This window comes from Mus caroli, unplaced genomic scaffold (genome assembly GCF_900094665.2).
Source record: "Mus caroli unplaced genomic scaffold, CAROLI_EIJ_v1.1 scaffold_15547_1, whole genome shotgun sequence".
In the NCBI taxonomy this organism is placed as follows: Eukaryota; Metazoa; Chordata; class Mammalia; order Rodentia; family Muridae; genus Mus; species Mus caroli.
In genome coordinates this window covers 1-9,644 of record NW_018391167.1, presented here as the reverse complement: position 1 = coordinate 9,644, position 9,644 = coordinate 1, and the positions used below count along the sequence as shown (strand labels likewise).

Here is a 9,644-nt window from a genome sequence, read left to right as displayed (position 1 = left end):
GGAAGGAAGGAAGGAAGGAAGGAAGGAAGGAAGGGAGAAAGAAAGAGAAAGAAAGAAAGAAAGAAAGAAAGAAAGAAAGAAAGAAAGAAAGAAAGAAAGAAAGAAAGAAAGAAAGAAAACATACTTACAAATGTGAATTGAGCTCAGTGTCACATTGCTGTGTAATTGTTAAATCATTGTTGTGGTGTTTAGTAAAAAAATCAAAGACAGTAGACAAATATGTTCAGAAGGAAAAACTCATTCATTTTTATAATCTATATTTATATAGTCAAAAGGAAAAATCAAAGAAGTTCATTACTGGAAAGATGCATTTTCACTATAAAATATTAACAATCTTGTCTTATATAATACACAGTTATACTTTTCTGCATACACTTACATTATTTTTTCCCTATTAAAGGAAAAGAAAAATGGAGCTGCTGCAAGTTTTCTAGGACATTGCTCTGGTGTCTAAAAGTGAGCCAAGACTGCTTTGTCCATTTTATCCTTCTGTGTTTCAACAGTGAAAATAGTTTTACACCTAAATATATCTTTATCCTGTGCATATTTCTCAACTATTGCCTGTGGACTTATAATTGAGGCCTTTATTTTCATGAATTGCAGACCTGTGATCTTTCCTTCAGACACAGTCACATTGGCCATTGAGTATACCCTAAATCTTTCCATGGAGGTCTATCATACATTAGGGAGGTGTTCATTTCTTTGGAAGCCTAACTGTGGTGTCAACATTATTGTTTTCAGTGATGTTTTGTCATCTAAACATTATTCTTTAACTGGCACTTGGGTTGTGTTTTCTAGCTCCCTTTTTCTCAGGACAATTAATAAAGAAGCTTTGATATACAAAGGTAATTTCCAGCATAGCTGGAATCACTAACAGCTCTTCATGCATGTGCCCCATTCTGTTTTAAGAGATTTTATCATGGTTCCCTTAGGTGAGTGTTGATAGCAGTCACTGTCAACACTGTGGAGATTTTTCTAGCATTTACCCCAAACTATCACTTGCAGAAATAGATAAAGATTACAGAAATAGATGTAGAAAATATCTAGAACTTTGTAGGATAATATTCTTTTAAATTAACAGATTAAGAAATTATTGAACTGTTTGATCTTTTAACTTTATCTACTCTAATGGAATAAGTAATAATTCATGAAGTACTCGCTAATTTTCAATGTAAATTGTCTGATGTGTAGTGCACACTTTCACCTGTGCAGACTACTGTCAGCAGACTCCCGGAACCAAGATGGCTCCCACCAATGCTGCGCATTGCTGTTCTATTCAGGAATTTTTCCCCTGTACCCATATCTTCGAGGCTTTTCCCTACTTTCTCCTCTATAAATTTCTCTGTCTCTGGTTTTATGTGGAGTTCCTTAATCCACTTAGATTTGACCTTACTATAAGGAGATAGGAATGGATCAATTCACATTCTTCTACATGATAACCACCAGTTGTGCCAGCACCATTTGTTGAAAATGCTGTCTTTTTTTTCCACTGGATGGTTTTTGTTCCCTTGTCAAAGATCAAGTGACCATAGGTGTGTGGGTTCATTTCTGGGTCTTCAATTCTATTCCATTTGTCTACTTGTCTGTCACTATAGCAGTACTATGCAGCTTTTATCACAATTGTTCTGTAGTACAGCTTTAGGTCAGGCATGGAGATTCCACCAGAAGTTCTTTTATCCCTGAGAAAAGTTTTTGCTATCCTTTTGCTATCCTATGTTTTTTGTTATTCCAAATGAATTTGCCGATTGCCCTTTCTAATTCGTTGAAGAATTGAGTTGGAATTTTGATGGGGATTGCATTGAATCTGTAGATTGCTTTTGGCAAGATAGACATTTTTACTATATTGATCCTGCCAATCATTGAGCATGGTAGATCTTTCCATCTTCTGAGATCTTCTATAATTTTTTTTCAGAGATTTGAAGTTCTTATCATACACATCTTTCACTTCCTTAGTTAGAGTCATGCCAAGGTATTTTATACTATTTGTGACTATTGTGAAGGGAGTTGTTTCCCTGATTTCTTTCTCAGCCTGTTTATNCTTTGTGTAGAGAAAGGCCATTGACTTGTTTGAGTTAATTTTATATCCAGCTACTTCACTGAAACTGTTTATCAGGTTTAGGAGTTCTGTGGTGGAATTTTATGGTAACATATATATACTAACATATCATCTGCAAAAAGTGATATTTTGACTTCTTCCTTTCCAATTTGTATCCCCTTGATCTCCCTTTGTTGTCGAATTGCTCTGGCTAGGACTTCAAGTACAATGTTCAATAGATAGGGAGAAAGTGGGCAGCCTTGTCTAGTCCCTGATTTTAGTGGGATTTCTTCCAGCCTCTCACCATTTACTTTGATGTTGGCTACTGGTTTCCTATAGATTGCTTCTATTATGTTTAGGTATGGGCCTTGAATTCCTGATCTTTCCAAGATTTTTATCCTGAATGGGTGTTGGATTTTGTCAAATACTTTCTCCTCATCTAACGAGATGATCTTGTGGTTTTGTCTTTGAGTTTGTTTATATAGTGGATTACGTTGATGGATTTCCATATATTGAACCATCCCTGCATCCTTAGGATGAAATGTACTTAGACAGAATGGATGATTGTTTTGATGTGTTCTTGGATTCAGTTAGCGAGAACTTTATTGAGGATTTTTGCAGTGATATTCATAAGGGAAATTATCTGAAATTCTCTATCTTTGTTGGGTCTTTTTGTGGTTAAGGTATCAGAGTAATTTCCTGCTCATTTTCAAAACACAAAACACATATGAAAAAGAAAGAGACAGAGAAAAAGAGACAAAGAACATGGATCTCAATGGGTAGTAATATGGGAAGAAAAAAGAAAAAAATTGACAAGAAAGAAAAATAAATCTGGTCATTATAATAAAATAAATGTATTGCATATGTTCATGACTACTGAGATACTTTATATTGAAATCAATGTTTAACGATTAATGTTTAATTGAGAATTTTAAGTCATTGAATGAAAAAAAGATCAAGTGTCAAGTAAAACTGTATTGCATTTAAACAGTTTTAATTATCATATATGTATAGTTCATATTTATAAAATATGAACTATAAAATACTATAAATACTATCTTTTCTTAAAATATGACTTTAAAATAAATCTTTGAAATAATGGTCCTATATCCTTATCATTGCTTTATGTTGATAAGCTTGAATCATGCTATTTTATCTTGAAATATGTAGTGGTGAGTGCATGGTGAGTGCATGGGGTAAAGTGTTTGTAAGCTTACATGTATAAAATTGTCAAAATGATACATATCATATTTATATTTCTATGCATTTAAATCTATACTGTATACTGACAAGAGTTATATTTATACTTCTTCTTTCTCACAATTCTGACAAAATGCTCTTTCATTAAACAGACATTTCTAACTTTATTTTTGCCCAAAAAGGATTTAATTCTTTACTGGTTTCACACAAAACATTTAACCATATTTTCCCACAGTACTCCATTCTCCCATTTCCTCCCTTTTGACACTTATCCTCTTACCAAATTAACTTGTTTCTTTTATTTTTATTTTTTTGAGTCAAGTTCATTTTATATAAGTTCTATAAGTACTATATATATATACTATACTATATATACGTTCTATAAGTTTCTATAAGTTCTATAAGTACTATTGTCACTGGAAATTTGCTTTGAGTGTGGTTGAATTCCCAAAAGTCATTACAATGAAAAAATTGAATATCAAATCCAGTTACTATCAAATCTCAATAGTATCTTGGCTCAGGGTGACTTTTCATGCCTATATTCTCCATGGTGATATTTTGTCTTGTTTGTGCACACATGGTCTTCTAGGTGCTTTCATAATGATGCTGGGTTCAAATGTGTAACTTTTGTGCACTGAAATTAATGTTTGCTTTCAGTCATCTGTAAGTTCTGGTCTTTAATCTTCACACTTCTTTTCTGCCATGATTGCTCAGCCTTGTTGGGAGGGGTATGATAACCCACTTATGGATTAGCACTTCATATTCTATTATTATCTGTACCATGATTAGTCTGAGGTTTATGTATTATTTGCCATTTACTATAAAAAGAATTTATGAGGAGGGCTGATGGATGCGCTAATTGATGGGTACATCAATAAGACATTAGTGGTTGATTTTGTACTTTAGCATAATAAGAGTATTAAGTTATCCCTGTGGATCTGTGACTTAACCTTATCAAAGAGTCTTGACATTTTTATAGTACAATGCATGTTTTCTATTCTATGGAGTGAATGTTATATTAAATCAGAGATTGGATCCACCTGTAACATGTGTGTTCATTTTAGTACCAAATGGACTATCAGATAAACCCAGTCATTACTATATTCCTCATGGTTCACAGATTGGTGAGAATGATGATTATTTTATTTTCCTTGGTAGAAGGCATAGCATCTTACAACACTATAGCACTATGAAATCTAGCTAGGAGAAAGAAAGTAGGTGAGTAACTGCATTATTTCTCCATGTTTTCTGAATCAAGTATGTAGTGCCCTCAGCAATGGAGTCTTTCAATCAAGTCCTAAAGGATCAAATCTTGTGTCTTCATGATATATATTCTAGATGCAGAGTATGAAAGATGTATGGTATTTGACATTCTTAATGTGATTCAGAATTGTTACTCTAATTGTATGGAATTTTACTGGGAAATACAAACTCATGATGTGACTAATTTTGGTTTATAGTGGTTTTGATTTAAGATTTTTTTTTTATTATTCTTGAATCCTTTTTTACACTCAAGACCTCATTCCCTCCTGGTCAGTTCCTTCACCACATCCTATCAAATAGCTTTCTCTTGTGTTCAAGAGAATACCCGACCTCCCACTCCAACCTCACCCGACCTCCCCACTACCAGGGAGGGTGTCACATCTCTCAAGGGTTAGGTGCTTATCTCTCATTGAAGCCAGACCAGGCAGTACTTAGCTCTATATTGTAGATCAGTTTATGACATATATCCGTGTTCCAGGTCTGTTGAGACTGCTGGACTTCCCATGGGGCAAGTCCCTTCCTCAGTGACTTCCATAATACATTTTTAATTAAAATATATTCATAGCTACTCTTTGCACTCCTATTTTAGTCTTTTTAGTCTCTCCTCCTCTTCATGAGTCCTGTGATTGCCATGATTTTGTCCTAATAAATACAACTGTGTCTTTACATATTTGTTTTAAATTATGATATACACAAGGTCTTTTGTTTTATTTTGTGTCATGTAATTGGAAAAATCCACTTGGTTTAAAAGAAACACACCTACAGTCATGCAATTTATACATTTCAGCAGCTTCCTGGAAAAGGAGTATAGAGGAGGGAGAAACAAAGACAATATTCTTTGACCTGTCTTACATGTCTGATATGTGGCATGCTAACAGCTAATTGAATGGAAAAAGGGAATTTTAGAAAAGTAGTCATGAAGTACAAAGTATATGAGATGCAAACATTCATTGAACCAATAAAGAAAAGGACAAAAGCAAAAGTTTTTTTAAAAATTGACTAAAATGACAAAATTCTTAAGAAAACATTTTCATTTAAAGATGCCCTGTTTGTTTTCTTTCAAGAATGTATAGTGGAGAAATATTCTCATTCCATATATATATATATATATAACATAATGCTGCTTTTCTATATAAACCATGAAAATATCTTAGGAAATATTTTTATATCCAATTGAAGAACAATTTACTAAATATAATCTTAAGGGAACAGCTTTGGGAACAGCATACTTTGACAATAAAATGGAATGCTCTCTCTGTGTTTGTGGGTCTTTGGTATCATCAAATTTTAATTTTTTCTCTTAACACATCATTATGAGAGAAGTCAGCAGTTGCCTAACAAGGTAAACTCCTCTAGGTTCAAGTTGAGGACCTGAGTTCAGACCTCCCAAAGTTCATGAGTATACCCTTGCTTTCTAACAATTATATGGAGGATAGAATAGGCAGAGGTGACTTCCTGCAAGTTTGATGGTTAGAATTTCAGGCTTATGTGCTGAAAACAATAAAGGAACTGTGAAATCAGTTGACATGGTACTCTCTCTACTCAGCAGCACTGGGGAAGGGCAGGTAAAAAAAGCCTTAATGATTTCAAGGTCATATTTGTTTACAGAGTGTGTTCCAGGCCAGCCAAGGCTACTTGGTCAGAATCTGTCCAGTCAATTATATGAGACAGTGAGTCATAATCAAACAAATGATTTAAAAAGTAGACACCACTAAGAGTGTGGGTTGACCATGGATTCCTTCTCTGCCTTGCACTCATATTTGATGAAACTGATGAAAGTCTAACTGCACAAACCCTCACATATGCATAAGTGATATATGTAACTTATAAATACACACAAAGGTGAAAATATTTGGGTGTAGTTTCACATAAATTAATCCCATCTTTTGAGAGGAAGAGGCAGGAAGATCTTCATTTGTTCCTCATCAGCAAGTTGGACTAAGTGTATTCTAGACCACACTGTTATAAAGTAATATAAAAGACACGTATGTTAATATATTATTTGAAATTACTTTTTGCTAATTTTAAGGTGGATTCACAGAAAAAGTGGGTGATTGAATCAACATATATTATCCTTTCAAAATTATAGAGACTGAAAGGCCAAGATCCAAACAAGTGTTCTGATGTTTCGCCAAAGCTAATTCATTATTTACTGACAGTTTTATTTTTCTGTACATGAAAAGTAAACAAAGCAATATGATGATGATAAATTAGAGTTCCAGAGACCGTAGTTAATGTGTGTAGAATAATCTCATCTGCTTAAAAAGCCCATTCTAATCCTAGACATTCCTGAGAATATATTATAATAACAATTTCCTAGAAACATTAGCATTTATCTTATAAAACCACTGCACTAAGTGAAGGTAGTATGATCTATGGCTTCCACCTGTGTAATTTTGTGAAATCTGTGCAGGTATAAGTTTAAGAACTACCAGTTTGTTCTGGCCCTGCTGTTTGCTATTGAAGAGATCAACAGGAACCCTGATCTTCTACCGAATACAACTATTGGATATGCTATCTATAATATTCCATATACTGAAAAGAATATTCTTTAGCATGCCTTTATTTGGCACACAGGGAAAATTAAGTCTTTTCCTAATTTTGACTGTGGGCACAAGAGAAAGTCACCTGCTATACTCACAGGACCATCATGGTCGACATCTGCCCACATTGGAACATTTCTACAACTCTACAAAATACCTCAGGTAAGGAATGGGATGTGGAACCTAGGAGACATGTATCCTTTGTTGACATTATAGGTGTCTGTAAATGTAAAATAGGGGGACTGAGGTTAATCACCTATCAAAGAAATGCATGAAGATACTTTATATTAGATTCATATTTACATTACTTAGAATGAAATTAGAGGTGGGTAAGAAGAGCTATGCAATTGTAATTGGAGAAATGTCAGCAATGTTTGTGGAGAAAAAGGTAATGTGTTTACAGGACAAGTCCATGTTCATCTTGACTGTTTCTACCTGGTGATTTAAGACTAAGATTCTGTCTGATGTCAGTGTTTTTTGTTATCTTGTTAGCTCACTTTTGGACACTTTGATTCTATCTTGAATGACCGAGGTCAGTTTAATTCCCTCTACCAAATGGCCCCCAACGACACATCTCTGTCACTTGCCATAGTCTTGTTGTTGCTTCATTTCAGCTGGTCCTTGGTTGGTCTGATTCTCCCAGATGACCACAGAGGGACTCAGATACTATTAGACTTGAAAGAAAATATGGAAAGTCATGGCATCTGCATAGCCTTTTTGAAAATGATCTCTGGCACATGGAATGCATATTCCAATGCACTATGGAAAAATATGGAGAAGATTGAGGAATCATCAGCAAATGTCATAGTTATTTATGGAGATATTATTTCTGTACAAGGTTTAATGCGACATATTGCACAGTTGTTAGTGACTTGGAAAGTCTGGGTTTTGAACTCTTCATGGGATGTTGATACCTGCTCTGATTATTTTATGGTAGAGTAATTTCATGGGAGTCTAGTTTTTTCACACCACCATGAAGAGATGGTTGAGTTTATGAATTTTGTACAAACAGTTAATCCCTACAAATACCCAGAGGATACCTATCTTCCCAAGTTTTGGCATTTGTTTTTCAAGTGCTCATTTTCTAAATTTGATTGTCAACTTTTGGAGAACTGCCAACCCAATGCTTCTTTGAATTTACTTCCAAGACAACAATTTGACCAAGCCATGTGTGAAGAAGGCTACAGTATATATAATGCTCTATATGCGGTGGCCTATAGTCTCCATGAGATGAATCTTCAACAAATACATACCCAACCATATGCCAATGGAGAAGAACGGGATTTCTCCCCGTGGCAGGTAATATCCCTTACTTTGTTTTATAATGTCAGCAATGAAGGATTTTATTATTTCTTAAGGCATTCAAATTGAGCATCACATTTTTTTAGACTATGCTCTCAATAAGCAATGGAGGGAATATTGTTTCTGTCTTTAGGTAAATGCTAAATACTGAGTAAGTGTTCCTTTAAATTGAGTGCCAGGATCAAGAAAAAGCACAATATTGAATTTGTGTAGCACATTGCCTCACAGTTATCTTCATAATATCTTTAGTATGAAAAGTTGATATTGCCAATATTTATTTCTCAGGAAAGAGGACAGAGCAGTAGATCATTTTAACAGTTAAAATGCTCTTGAGCATTTATACACAGTGTTATAAAGTGAAATATCACTTTAAAGTAAACTTCACACTTTCAGGCCTTCTTTTTAATGACAGAAGGTCTATTCCACAAGTGAATAGGTTTGGTTAGCATATCAAGGAAATATGAATTTGTTCAATCTATGTAAATTGGTGTCTTCTTGACTTAGCTGTTCAATGATTTATCATGTATGGAATGAGATTTTTTGAAATTTAATGCAAATCAGTCCAAGTATCTTTCATTTACTCAGCATCTTTAATGGCTCCTTTAATGATGATTCTAATAATCTGGGCTTTAAAAAGTTGAGGGCCAGGTATCAACACTGAGAGTTGTTATGTTTCTTCAGGAAGATAAAGTATCAGCAAGAGAGGAGACCCAGGCTTTGTTGTCAGGGGAATCACAAAGCTCTAATTAGCAGTTAGATTGGTTCTTCATTTATAGAGGTTCCACAGAAGAAAGACAGCATAATGATTATCCAAGAAATACAGATTTTATCATTTTTTACTTCAATTATGTTTGATTTTTCATTACATCTTTGGGGTTAGAAGTTCAATCAAAATTAGAAAATACAAAAAGAAGAGATTTCATTCTTATTATCTACGTTGAACTCTAATTCAAAGAATTTAAGGAATGTCTCCAGCAAAGCAAACATATTTATTATATGACAACCTGCATTTAAGCTGGAAGTATTTGCATTTTAAAGCCCTCCACACAAAGAAAATGTCTGAAATGGTTGTTACATGAATAGTAAATACTAATATGTAATGCATTTATTTATATAATTTTATTGTTTCTCCTGTTAAATAGTAAAAGTTTATTTTAGTCAATCTATCTAATTTACTGAGTTCTATCAGTCCACGTGTATATGGTATATGATTTCCTATGCTTAAACTATATTTTCAGAAAGCTCTAAGTGTATTTTTATTTTTTTTTATTTTTAATATTTTTTATTACGTATTTTCCTCA

General features: G+C 33.8%; 1 pseudogene; it reads left to right on the top strand.

The window, feature by feature from the left end:
- LOC110289048 overlaps positions 1 to 8,340 on the top strand; it is a 9,511-nt pseudogene extending 1,171 nt beyond the window's left edge.
- The last annotated feature ends 1,304 nt before the right edge of the window (positions 8,341 to 9,644 follow it).